Source organism: Arachis duranensis, unplaced genomic scaffold (genome assembly GCF_000817695.3).
Source record: "Arachis duranensis cultivar V14167 unplaced genomic scaffold, aradu.V14167.gnm2.J7QH unplaced_Scaffold_165934, whole genome shotgun sequence".
Lineage (NCBI taxonomy): Eukaryota > Viridiplantae > Streptophyta > Magnoliopsida > Fabales > Fabaceae > Arachis > Arachis duranensis.
Genome location: NW_026264258.1, coordinates 450089 through 463598, shown reverse-complemented (window position 1 = coordinate 463598; position 13510 = coordinate 450089).

The following is a 13510-nucleotide window of genomic DNA, read 5'->3' as shown; positions in this document are numbered from 1 at the left end:
TCATTTTAGACGTTAATAACGTCCATTTTGTGAAGAAGATAGGCTCACAGACATTACTCTTGGATGACGCCCTTTGAGTTGGGCGTTACCAACATCAAACTTTCTTTACATACTTTGCTTATTTCTTGAATAATATGTATTGCTTGCATGCTTCATTAAGTGGCGTTTATAACGCCTTCAACATGCATGCTTCATTCTTTAATTCATGCTATTAACATACATATAAGCTTCATGAATTAACCTTAGTGCATGCATGTTTTTTTGCATTATTTCATTATTAATTAATAGCACATGCATGCATATTTTAATCATTAATTCACTAATGATGCATGCAAAGGCATTAAACATACATGAAAGAAACTTGAGCGTTACCACAATGAAGCGCCTATTTCAAATTGAAAGTTCTTGACATACTAGACACTCTTGGAGTTGGACACTTGGACATTGGTAACACACTTAACGTTACGTTCAACATCCAATACACATAAGCTACAGCCGCCCAAACAACATTCTATAGAAACCACTGCTGCTTATAGCGGTTTCTGTTCACCTCCGAATACACATAAACTGCGGCTACCAATAACAGTTTACATTCTTCCCTAATCCGCGATTTCTATAGATTTATAAAAAAATGCATTTGCGTCTTTATTTTTAAAAATGTATAATCAAGTAAAATTGATCTCTATTTTATTTATTTAAAAAAATTACCTTTTATTTTAAAAACTCTTTTCTTATTTTTTTTGAATTCGAAACTAATTCATTACACTTGTTTCTCAACAAAAGATATATCATATTATTAATTAAGCAATAATAATTAAATTTAATTTGCAACAAGCATTCTAAAAAATTTGTGATTAGAGAAGTTAATCACAATAATAATTAACACAAAAAATACTCAAGATAATACATACATAATTGTTAATAACTAATGAATCACTTTCACATGAAAATCATTATTCCAAACATTTAAATTAGAGAAATACACTAATAATTATATATCTAACACGTATTTTTAGCTCACACAAAAATTTGATTTGGGCTTGAATTTTTTTTCTTGTCTTATGGTAAATTTTTATCTTTTGAATAATAATGATCAAATTCTGATATCATATTATAAAATTACGAGACACATTAATAATTACTAGCGGTTCAACAGGCATTACGTGTCTATTCAGCTGTTTTTCTATTATTTTTAAGAAATTAATTTTATTTTTTGTTAATATATCTGTCACATGAGTAAACACGTGAAGTAACTTGTTAGAGTAGTTAGTAGATGAATTAGTTGTAAATAATAATTAGTTAAGAAGCTAATTGTTGTTATTTTTAATAAGAAAAATCCAATTCAATCAAATGAGTCTTTGAGACTGTGAGAGAACTTTCATTGCTCTCTGGTCACAATTTCCATCCTGTGAAGTTCTTCCATTCTCTTTCTGAATGCTTCACCACGTCAACATGGTGCGGTAAGTGTAGAAGGAAGAAATCAGTGAGGAATTGAACTTCAAAAAGGATGAATCGATAGAAACTTTGTTGAATTTCACTACTGTAGTTTTTCCCCTTTCTTTTCTGCTAGATTTTTCCTTCTCTTTTCTGAATCTTCTCTCATTCTTCGTCTATTTTCTTTCTCTTCTACTATTTTCTTCTCTTCCTTTAAGACTCAAACAATAGAGACTAATGAGATATGTGTTGTCTGAACAAGATTCAAGATTTAGGTAACCATTTTCGATTAGCGAGTCTTGGGAAGAAGATTACACAATTGATTGCGAATTCCAGCGTTAGTCACAAATGGCATCAGAAGCAAATCCAACAATCGATCTGCAAATGCTGACAAGTCTTCTAAGTCATCTAAGTCAGATACAGTTGAATTCAAATAGGAACCAGCAGAATCCAGCATTAGATCTGGCAAGTCTGTATTTCTTGCATCCTGGAGAAAGTTTAGGAACAGCCCTAATACCTATTGCATTAGAGCACAACAATTATCAAGTTTGGGAGAGAGCAATGTGGAGAGCCTTGAGAGGAAAGAACAAGATCAGGTTCATAGATGGTTCACCTCAACGACCAACAGAAGAAGATCCACTGTTTGATGCGTGGAAAAGATGCAACACATTCGTGGTTTCTTGGATCAATCACTCATTAAGTCTTAACATAGCTAAAAGTGTCATTTGGATCAACTCGACGGAAGAACTATGGAGAGAACTGAAATAGTTGCCAAGAAGACATGTACAAGATTGCTGAGCTAGAAGAAGAGATGTATCCAAGCAAGCAAGGAGAACTATCTGTGACAGATTATTACACGCAATTGAAAACAATCTGGGAAGAATTAGAGAACTTTTCCCTGTACCAAATTGTTCAAGATGCATTGATAGGTGCACTTGCGAGCTAAGTATCATGAGAGATTATAAAGAAAAATCCCAAGTGGTAAGGTTCTTGATAGGATTAAGTGATCAATTCGCCACTGTGAGATCACAACTCATGATGATGAATTCCATGCCAAAGTTAGAATCTGTGTTTGCCTCCGTTTTACAGTAAGAAAGACAATTAAACATGCCTGAAACTTTGGACAGTAATGCACTGATGGTGAATGCAAGAAGCAGTAGTGCGAATTCGAGAAGTGAGGTCAATATTGAAAATATGAGAGGCAGAGGTAGAGGGGGAAGAGGTCAAAAACAGTGTACCTACTGTGAAAAGTTAGGCCACTTAATTGATGTATGTTACAAGAAGCATGGATATCCTCCCAATCTCAAGAACAATCAAAGCTCATTTAACAACATAGTTGCTGAAGATGATGATGAAGACAACAACATGCAAGTGCAGTCCCAGAGAGAGATGGATGATAGGTCTGAGCCTCATTTTACTTTAGAGCAGAGGTAAGCATTGCTTGCTCTCCTGCAAAACCAAGAATATCAGCCAAGGCATAACATCAATCAGATTAGCACCACCACTCTCCCGTCCAACAAAGGTATATTCTACATTATGTCCCTCTTTGTTTTTAGCCTTGTAGCTTACTCACACAAATCCTTCCACAGAATTTATAAAATTAACTTTGTGATCATTAACATGCCTGATGGAACTAGAACAATTACAACACTAACAGAAAATGTCATTTTTCATAACAATTTACAACTGTTTAATGTGTTTTACATTCCAACTTTTAAATTCAATTTGATATCGGTTTCAAAATTAACTCATGGATTCTGAATATCAACTGATTTTTTATGAAAATTGTTGTGCAATCTAAGAAAAAAACATTAAAGACAGTTTTTGTAGTTGAACAGTAGAGAAATGGATTGTATGCATTTGAAAATCTTCAACCTGTTGCAGCTACATCAAATTCAGCATGCATCAATACACACACATCACATTCATCATATCCTGATCATTCTGCATTGTGGCATCTTAGGTTAGGGCATTTTCCGAATCATAGAATAAAGGTGATGCAAAAGGCGTACACTGATTTACAATTTTCTAGTTGTAATAAGCCATGTGACTCTTGTCACTATGCAAAACAAAAAAGAATTTTCTTTGTACCAAGAATTACATAAAGTAAGAACAGATTTGATGTTATGCATATTGACATTTGGGGTCCAATAAATACTATATCAATTTCTAGTTTTAAGTACTTCTTAACGATAGTAGAAGATAAAAGTAGATTCACTTGGATTTATTTCATGAAAGGAAAAAGTGAAGCTGCTGAATTAGTTAAAAGTTTTGTCAAATTAATTGAAACCCAATTCGGTATCACTATTAAGAAGATTAGAATGGACAATGGACCTGAATTCAAACTTAATGCTTTCTATGCACTAAAGGGAATCATACATCAAACATCATGCGTTGAAACGCCTCAACAAAATGGAATAATTGAGATGAAACATCAGCATATTCTAGAAATAACAAGAGCACTGATGTTTCACTCCAACTTACCCAAAAAATTTTGGAATTATGCTGTGGCACATTCATTTCAATTGATGAATAGAATTTCCAGTAGTATTTTAAAAAATGTCTCACCATATTAATTATTATATGATAAACAGTCGGATATTTCATATCTAAGAATCTTTGATGTTTGGTGTATGCATCTACACTAGTGAATCATAGAAGCAAATTGGATAAAAGGGCCAGAAAGTGTGTCTATCTTGGTATAAAGGAAAGAGTTAAAGGATATTTACTGTAAGACCTTGGCAGTAGAGATATCTTCATTTCAAGGAACACCATTTTTTATGAATTCGTTTTACCTTTTACAATACAGGAAACTGTACAAAATGAGAAAGTTGAGATTGAAACACACCCAGATTTTTGCATACATGATTTGCATACATTTGACAATTCTTTGTGCATTGAAATTCAACAATCATACACACAACTAGGATTACAACAGCAAACTGCATCTAGGTCCCCATCCTTAGATCATGCACCATCAGTATCCTCTCATACCAATATTCCTATTCCATCACACACTCCCATTATGCAACCCTTAAGAAGGTCCACTAGGGAGACAAGAAAACCAGCATACCTTGCTGATTTTCAATGCATGATTACTTCATCAGCTCTATTAGCTACACCAGATTTCAGCACAACTCATTCTTCACAATGTCTTCATGAAAATTTTTTTGAACATCAGTTTGACATTATTCATGATTTAAAACAAAATTTCTTTGAACATTCCACTCTGCTATTGTTTGAATCCTCCATACTAGATTCTGCTTTACCACTAATTCCATTATGTCCATCCTCCATTGTATTTGTCAATCAAGCCACCTTTCAGCCAAAACACACTGAACCCAAATGCTATGCTGAAGTTGTCACTGATCCAAAATGGCAAGAAGCAAACAATGTAGAGTTCAATGCTCTAAAAGAAAATAAGACTTTGACTCTAACACCTCTTCCAGTTAGAAAAAGGATTGTAGGCTGCAGATTGGGTGTTTAAATTGAAGCTCAATGCTGATGGAATGGTGGAACGCCACAAGGCCATATTAGTGGCACAGGACTTCACCCAGACGACTGGGGTAGACTATCTTTAAATATTTAGCTAGTTATGAAGATGACAAACCTTCAAATCTTACTTGCCATTGCAGCGGTCAAAGGCTGGTTCGTGCATCAATTAGATGTCAACACGGCCTTTTTACATGGGAATCTTGTTGAAGAGGTCTATATGAAGCCTCCTCTTGGACTGTTCTTCTCTGGCCCGGGACTGGTATGCAAGTTAGATCGTTCTCTTTATGGCTTAAAACAAGCCAGCAGGCAGTGGAACACTAAACTCACTTCCACTCTTCTCTCGATTGGTTACTGTTTGTCTCGAAGTGACCATAGCCTTTTCACCAAATCTACAAAATCTGGTTTCACATTTATACTAGTATATGTTGATGACCTAATTGTTTCAGGGGATGACATGGCAGAGATCAGCTTCATCAAACAGTATTTGCATCTTTTGTTTAAGATCAAAGACATTGGTGAACTTAAGTTCTTTCTTGGCTTGGAGGTGATTCGAAGCAAGAGGAGAATCATGGTGAATCAAAAGAAATATTGCTTCGATTTCTTGAAGGATTATAACCTACTAAATGCCAAGCCAGCAGCAACACTTATGGACTACACCATCAAATTGACCAAGAATTCAGGAAATCCATTGCAGTCTAATACAAAATATAAGAAGCTGATTGAAAAACTGATTTATTTGACTAATACTAGGCCAGAAATTGGATATACTGTTGGAAGACTAAAGTCAATTCCTGGATTGTCCCACAAACATACACTTTGAAGCAGCATTGAGAGTTTTGAGATACTTAAGAAGAACACCAACCAAAGGGCTGGTGTTTGCAGCTAACACAGATTTAACACCCACTGATTTTTCGGACAGCGATTGGGGCACTTGTTCAGATACAAAGAGATCAACCTCAGGCTACTGCTTTTTCATTGGCACTTCAATTGTGTCCTGAAAAAGTAAGAAACAAAGTACAGTCGCCAATTTTTCATGTGAGGCTGAATATAGAGCTCTAGCAATGGCTACACAAGAGGCACTGTGGATCACTTATGTGCTGCAAGATCTGAGAATAAGGTTGAAAGACCAATTGAAATATACTCTGATAGCCAATCTGCATTGTATATTGTCTTTATTTCCGTATTCCATAAGAGAACCAAACATATAGAGATGGATTGTCACATTGTGAGAGACAAATGGCAAGAGTAAGTCACAAAATTACTACCCATCTCCACCCACAATCAAGTGGCAGACACATTGACAAAAGAATTGGCTCCTAATCAGTTTTAGCAATGTTTGAGCAAGCTGAGAATGATGAAGAGCATCAATTCTAGCTTGAGAGGGGTGCCACATGAATAAACACATGGAGTAACTTGTTACAGTAGTTAGTAGTTGATTTAGTTGTAAATAATAGTTAGTTAGGAGGCTAATTGTTGTTATTTTTAATAGTTGCAACCAGTTGTAAAAATAAGTCAAGAAAAACCCAATTCAATCAAATGAGTCTTTTAGATTGTGAGAGAACTTTCATTGCTCTCCTCTAGTCATAATTTCCATCCTATGAAGTTTTTTCATTCTCTTCCTGAATATTTCACCACTTTAATAATATCATTCACTCTTTAAATTTATTAGATAAATATTTTTTTATTTTAATATTAACGTGACCTTATTTATATCATATTTTATTAAAATTAAAATTACTATAAAATTTTTTAAAATGTTAAATTATAAAAGCACACAATAAAGAGGTATATATATTATCAGAAAAAACATAATTCAAAAAATAATGATAATAATATTATCCTGATTCAAAAAGAGTATATATAAATTAAAATATATGTTAGTTATTTAGAAAAGATAATTTTAATTAAATGTCATGAATATTCATATTTGTCTTCATTTTTTAAGCGGTAGGCCGAAATATGAATCTGAATCTAAAGAAGTCTTCATTTTTCAAAAAATAGTGAAAAAATAAAATAAATGAGAATGCTTATTTTTTTGTTTTTAAATATTAAACTATAAAAATAATTAATAAACAAAATAGAAAAATATAAAAATTGTGTACCTAAAGAAAATCCTTCGTAATTCATCATACATCTCCTGAGTAAACACCCAACTCGGTCCTTGTCTATTTTCATGAAGGACAAAATGATCCCTGTCCAAAAAAAAGGACACTTCGACCCTCAACCTTTTTATTTTGGGACAATACGATCCCTCTGTTAAAAAAATTATTTAAATAATAATAAAAATTGATTTTGTGTGTGTTTTATTTGTATTTTGTGGGAGTTTTAAACCTCCACAAACTATTAATAAGTTTGTTTTTGAAAAATTCCTTCACCAATGGTGGTTAAGTGAAGAAAAACTATCAATGAAAATGATGCCACAAAAAATAGTAATTGTAGTACAAATACTTTTTAAAAGAAAAAAATAACATCGAATAAGAAATGAAAAAAGAGAACTTTAATATTGATAATATTGGTATTAGTAATGATGACGGTAGAGGAGATAATAATGATGATAAATCAATAAAAATAATAAAAGTAGGAGTCATAATAATGAGGATGAAGATGGTAGTGATAGTAGTGGTAGTAATTAGCTATATTATTGAAAATAATTTTGTGAATGTTTAAAATCCCCCACAAAATACAAATAAAAACTCCACAAAACCAATTTTTATTATTATTTAAATAATTTTTTTAACAAGAGATCGTATTGTCCCAAAATAAAAAGGTTGAGGGTCGAAGTGTCCCTTTTTTTGGACAGGAATCGCTTTGTCCTTCGTGAAAATGGACAAGGACTGAATTGGATGTTTACTCTACATCTCCTTATCAATAACTTATTGAGTCTTAAAAAACTATCACATCTATTGACCATAAAAATAACTATATAAATGATTCAAGATTATTCAATTAAATTGATTCCTTATTATAAGGACGTTCAGGTTAAAAACTGGTTATGCAGCTTTCTGGGTATTCTGCATTTATCTAGTATGATGCATGTCTATTCCTAACGCAGGTCATGAGCTCATGTGTCAGTTGCCAATCCGCTCTCGACATTATCCGGGCACAAGTCCTAGATATGGCTTTTCAGATGCATACAGTGTGCTTATAAATCGTACGGTTAGGCCGCATACAGTGTGACTTTCCAAATCAATAAGCGTACATCTGGAAAACGGTTCTCATTGTGTGGGCGTCCCCACTTTACATTTGGCACTAAGGCCCAAACAATGTCACATCTGCTCTCCTGTGGTAGTCATTCCATTAATTAATATATTTCTTTAATCTTTGTTCTCTGCTTTTCTATGTCAGAGATCCTTTTAGTTAATATATTCTTTAATCTTTGTTCTCTGCTCTCCTGTGATAGAGATTCCTTTAATTATCTTTCTTTCCTTTACTTTTCGTTCTTCTTCTTCTTTTCTTTCTTATCAAACCGAACTCAAATCATTTTTATTTAAAACTAACACCATTTTTTATAACCTTTTCCAAACCTCCGAAACCACTTCACTTACAACAGGTTCTTCTTTCATACAAAAAATCAGTTCTTACTTACCCATGATTTTTACAAATCGACTTCAAAACCATTTCAGATTTAAACTTCTTTAAAAAACTAAAAGAATAATTTATTAAGTAAATCTCACGGCAGGATTTCGAGACTTTAGGGAGGATGTCAATCAAATTCGTTCTTTAAAATTAACAAACTCTTTAAATCATAATTCCTTAAAATGTAGTTCTTTAATCAAACTCAAAACATAAGTCTTTCTTAGTAAATCAAACCCAAACGTACATCTTTCCTTAATAAATCAAAAGCTAACAAATACAATTTCTCAAGTTCAACCTTTTTCTAAAATATAATTAAAAAATAATAATAATAACATTAACTTGATTCAAAAAGAGTATATATAAACCAAAATACATGTTAATTATTTACAAAAGATAATTTTTATTTAAATGTCATGGATATTCATATTTGCCATCATCTTTTTTAAATAGTAGGCCAAAATATGAATCTAAATATGAAGAGGCCTTATTTTTTTATAAATAATAGAAAAATATAATAAATGAGAATGCTTATTTTTTTTGGTTTTAAATATCAAACTATAAGAATAATTAATAAAAAATAGGAGGTATAAAAATTATGTATCTGAAAAAAATCTTTCGTAATTCATCATACATCTCCTTATCAATAATTTATTGAGTCTAGAAAAACTGTCAGATTTATTGACCATAAAAATAACTATATAAATTATTCAATAAAAATTATGTGTAACAAAATCAAAATAAAAAATTAAAAACATTATTTACAAATTAACTATTTATAAACGTTATTAAGTTTGATTATTTATTTTTAATAGTATTTAATTTAAAGTCGAGATAAAAATTTATATTCGAAGCACTCTTTATCTTTATGCATAATTTCAATTGTTAAAAAATATTTTATTTTTCTTTTTAATTTTTATTTACTTTTCAAAATTATTAATTTATATTTTTATTATATCCCCTTACTATATTATTATTCTCTATACACATACCTGTTATTGTCTCATCGCCATTATTATTATTATATTATCTTGTTCTCCTTTTTCGTTTTTTCCTTCTCCTTCCCCTTCTCTTCACCTTACCGTAATTAATTATCACCAAGTCTTAATATTGCAACTTTTAATATTGTATCACTTTGATTTATAACCATCTATCCTGTTAACTTTTATGAGTTGTTGAAGTTTTGTTAGAAAAAGTAAGACATAAAGTATTTAAAATTTTTATCCAAATTATCAAATTAACTTTTAGAATGTATAAAATTTATAAATTTAAATTAAATAAGATATTAAACAAATTTATTATGTTGTTATTATGTGTAACAAAATTAAAACAAAAATTTAAAAATATTATTTACAAATTAATTATTTATAAACGTTATTAATTTTAATTATTTATTTTTAATAGTATTTAATTTAAGGTGGGGATAAAAATTTATATTCAAAGCACTCTTTATCTTCATGCATAATTTTAATTGATAAAAAATATTTTATTTTTATTTTTAATTTTTTAAATTTTCTTTAATTTTATTATTTTTCAAAATTATTTGTTTATATTTTTTATTTTTTATTATTTTTTACCAACCATAATTAATTATCACCAAGTATTTATGTTACATCTTTTATATGTTAATCAAATAATCAGTCCCATATGTCAAACAAATGATATTATAGAAGTCAAAATAAATTATGTTTTTGTAATATAATTCATTTATTTTAGTTTAATTTAAAAATAAATATTAATATACTCAAATTTTAAATATAATTATCTATATAATTAATAATTTAAAAATTAAAAAAATAATTTATCCCATATGAAATAATTTAAAAAGAAAAAAAATGAATTTAATAAAATATTAGACTTTTCCAATTCATCATTGACAGGTATAGATTTACAAAAATAAAAAATACATATAAGATAAAAAGAAATTAGTTCTTCATTGATAAGAAAAAAAGACATAGCACTATTTTTGTACGTGAAATATTAGGGACAAATTAAAAAGGTAAAAAAATGATGAAAATATTAATTGGGTAAGTAAATTAAAGAAAAAATATAGATGAAAGTTATACATTAAACTTAATAACGGCAGTAAAATTAAATGAAATTTGTAGTGATGGATACGATGCAATCGAGTTGAAGGTAAAAAAATAATGGTAGCGAGAGAAATATAACAAAGTGCATCGAGATGTCAAAAGAAAGCAGGAGAATGGATGAAATTATAATATATATATATATATAAATTATGATTAAAAAAATTCTAATAAAATAATTAGAATGAGGTTAAACTGTAGGCTAGACCATCAGAGTATAGACATATTCAAAACAACACGATACAAACAAAGACTGATATAAAATTAAACAAAACATAATTTAAATGAATACCTCAAAATATAATAAGATCTATAAAAAAAATTATTTATCACCACTGGTTAAATACTTGTTGACTTTTAATTATTCTTTTTCTCATTTTATATATGGCCACGAAAATAAACATTTTGACATAATTTTTATCTAGTTTAAGACGTCACAAAAACTTATTTAAACAATTATTGCGTGCAGAAAAGAGTTCATAAGATAAAGAATGAGAATTAAAAAAAAAGATTGTGAGAGTAAAGAATTGAACAGAAGTTATACGTGAATTTTGTAACTGTTAGTGAAATATGTTAGTGAAATAAGTAACTGCAAAATAATTTTAAATTATGTTAATAGGGTTAAAATAAGAAATAAAAAAATTGGACACCAAATGAAAATAAACATTTTGACATAGTCTTTGTCTAGTTTAAAATATCACAAAAACTTATTTAAACAATTATTGCTTACAGAATTCATAGCTAAAGGAGGAGAATTGGAAAAAAAAATAAAAAAAAGGAGATTATGGGAGTAAAGAATTACAGAATTCATAGCTAAAGGAGGAGAATTGGAAAAAAAAATAAAAAAAAGGAGATTATGAGAGTAAAGAATTGAACCGAATTTATTCGTGAGTTTTATAACTATTAGTGAAATAAGTAATTACAAAATAATTTTAAATTATGCTAGTAGAGTTAAAATAGGAAATAGAAAATTGAACACCAAATTTTACGGGAATTTTACATGTGAGGATCGAATTGAAGATCATTTTCAGTACTGTGGTGCATCTAGGTAGCAAATTACTATTTTACTATCTATACATATAATTATCTATCATAATTTTTTAATTAATAAGCCATAATGCACGCAGCATCTTTCTATATTATTATAAATTTAGATCACTGCATTTATATTATCAAAGAAGAGATCTACATCTTGGGATCATATTCATGATTTGGTTTTGGAAAATGATAGTAAACCCAAAAGGGTATGTTCCTATGATTGATGCGATGAAAGAAAGGAACAAATGGAAAGTAAAAAGATGTGGTAATATAAGGATTAAAGTGGTTGACAGATAAAATATGCACACTTTATAATTGATTGTTTCAGTTCAATAATAATTTTGCAGATATAATAAGGGCAAGGTTTCGGTGCAAATAATAATGTCAACCCTTTCTATCATGATGACAGCCTATAAGACCCTTTGTAAAACAAAATTCCATAAAACAAAAGGGATAATAATAATAATAATAATAATAATAATTTGATGAAATTATATAAATATCGAAGTCTTTAATGAAACTAGAAATATATCTATGTACACCAAATTTGCATTTTAAAATGGTTTAAAAAATTAAATCTATCACTGTCAAAATATATTTTTTACCCAATTTCTTATTATAAAGTTGAGTTTGAAAAGAAAATTGAAACTAGGAGACTGAAATTAAAAAATAAAGATTAAATTAAGTTTTTATATTATATTTGGTATAAAATATATTAAAGTGAAATATATTTGAATAAATATAAAAATTAAAGAATAAATTTAGATTTTAAAAAATTAAATGAGTGTATTTTTAAAAAGTTTTTTTATTAAAATTTCAATTTTTATCTTAAAAAATTTTAGTCAACTAAGTCCTCATTTTCTAAATATACTGAGAAGATTAAAATTATTTCAAAATTAAAATTTTAATTTTAATTTTTGACCATCAAACATAATATTAAATCTCCGTTCTTGAATTTCAGTCATCTTAATCTTTGAAAATAAATGCTACCTAATTGTTTCATGTTTTTTGTGTTATGAAGTATTTGCCTGTTTGGGTGAAACCAATGAAGATGGGTGATCCCATAATCCAGTTCATGATAGGCTGGGCTCTTTTTGTAATTATAACACAGAATGGTAATATTATATTGCAAGTACTAAATAGTAAATTCAAAATAGTGTGGGCGCGTAATGCCAAGAAGCCATGCACGGTTGTCTATTTGTCTTATACCTAAGAATTAAGATCAAGAGGAAGAGGAAATAAAGCATAGTGTATATATATATATATGCAATGATGTCATTTAAGATTAAATTACTCCCTGAAATGTTGGCATGTAGCTACCAAGGAGTAATACAATTATTAAAGTAATTTTTATTTGAGAAAAAGATAAATAGGTTTCTGACTTTTTGTCTTACAGATATTTTTGTTTTTGACAATTAAAAAATATTTTTAAGTTTTTGATATTCACAAAATTTGGACAGATCAGTCTTCCATCCAAATGTCTCCGTCACTGATCCGTCCAAATGCCTCCGTTAGGGACTGATCTGTCTAAGTTTTGTGAAGATAAAAAATTTAAAAATATTTTTTAATGGTCAAAGACAAAAATATCTGCGAGACAAAAAATCAGAAATTTATTTATTTTTATTTTATTTTTATTTTTGAAAAATATGGAAAGTAATAATAGTGATGGTAATCGATGGTTGTACATATCTGTGAGCAAGCTCATCATTATTATTATTAGAGGAAGATAAAAATTGCACACACATCCAAAAGAATGTTGACTTTTGGGCACTGAAATTCTATGAGAATGATTCATGGTAACGGTAAAGTTTCTTTGCACTCTTTTTATTTTTTAACAGAATCGAAAGAGATACAAAGTAAAGTTAAGATATATATATAATCAA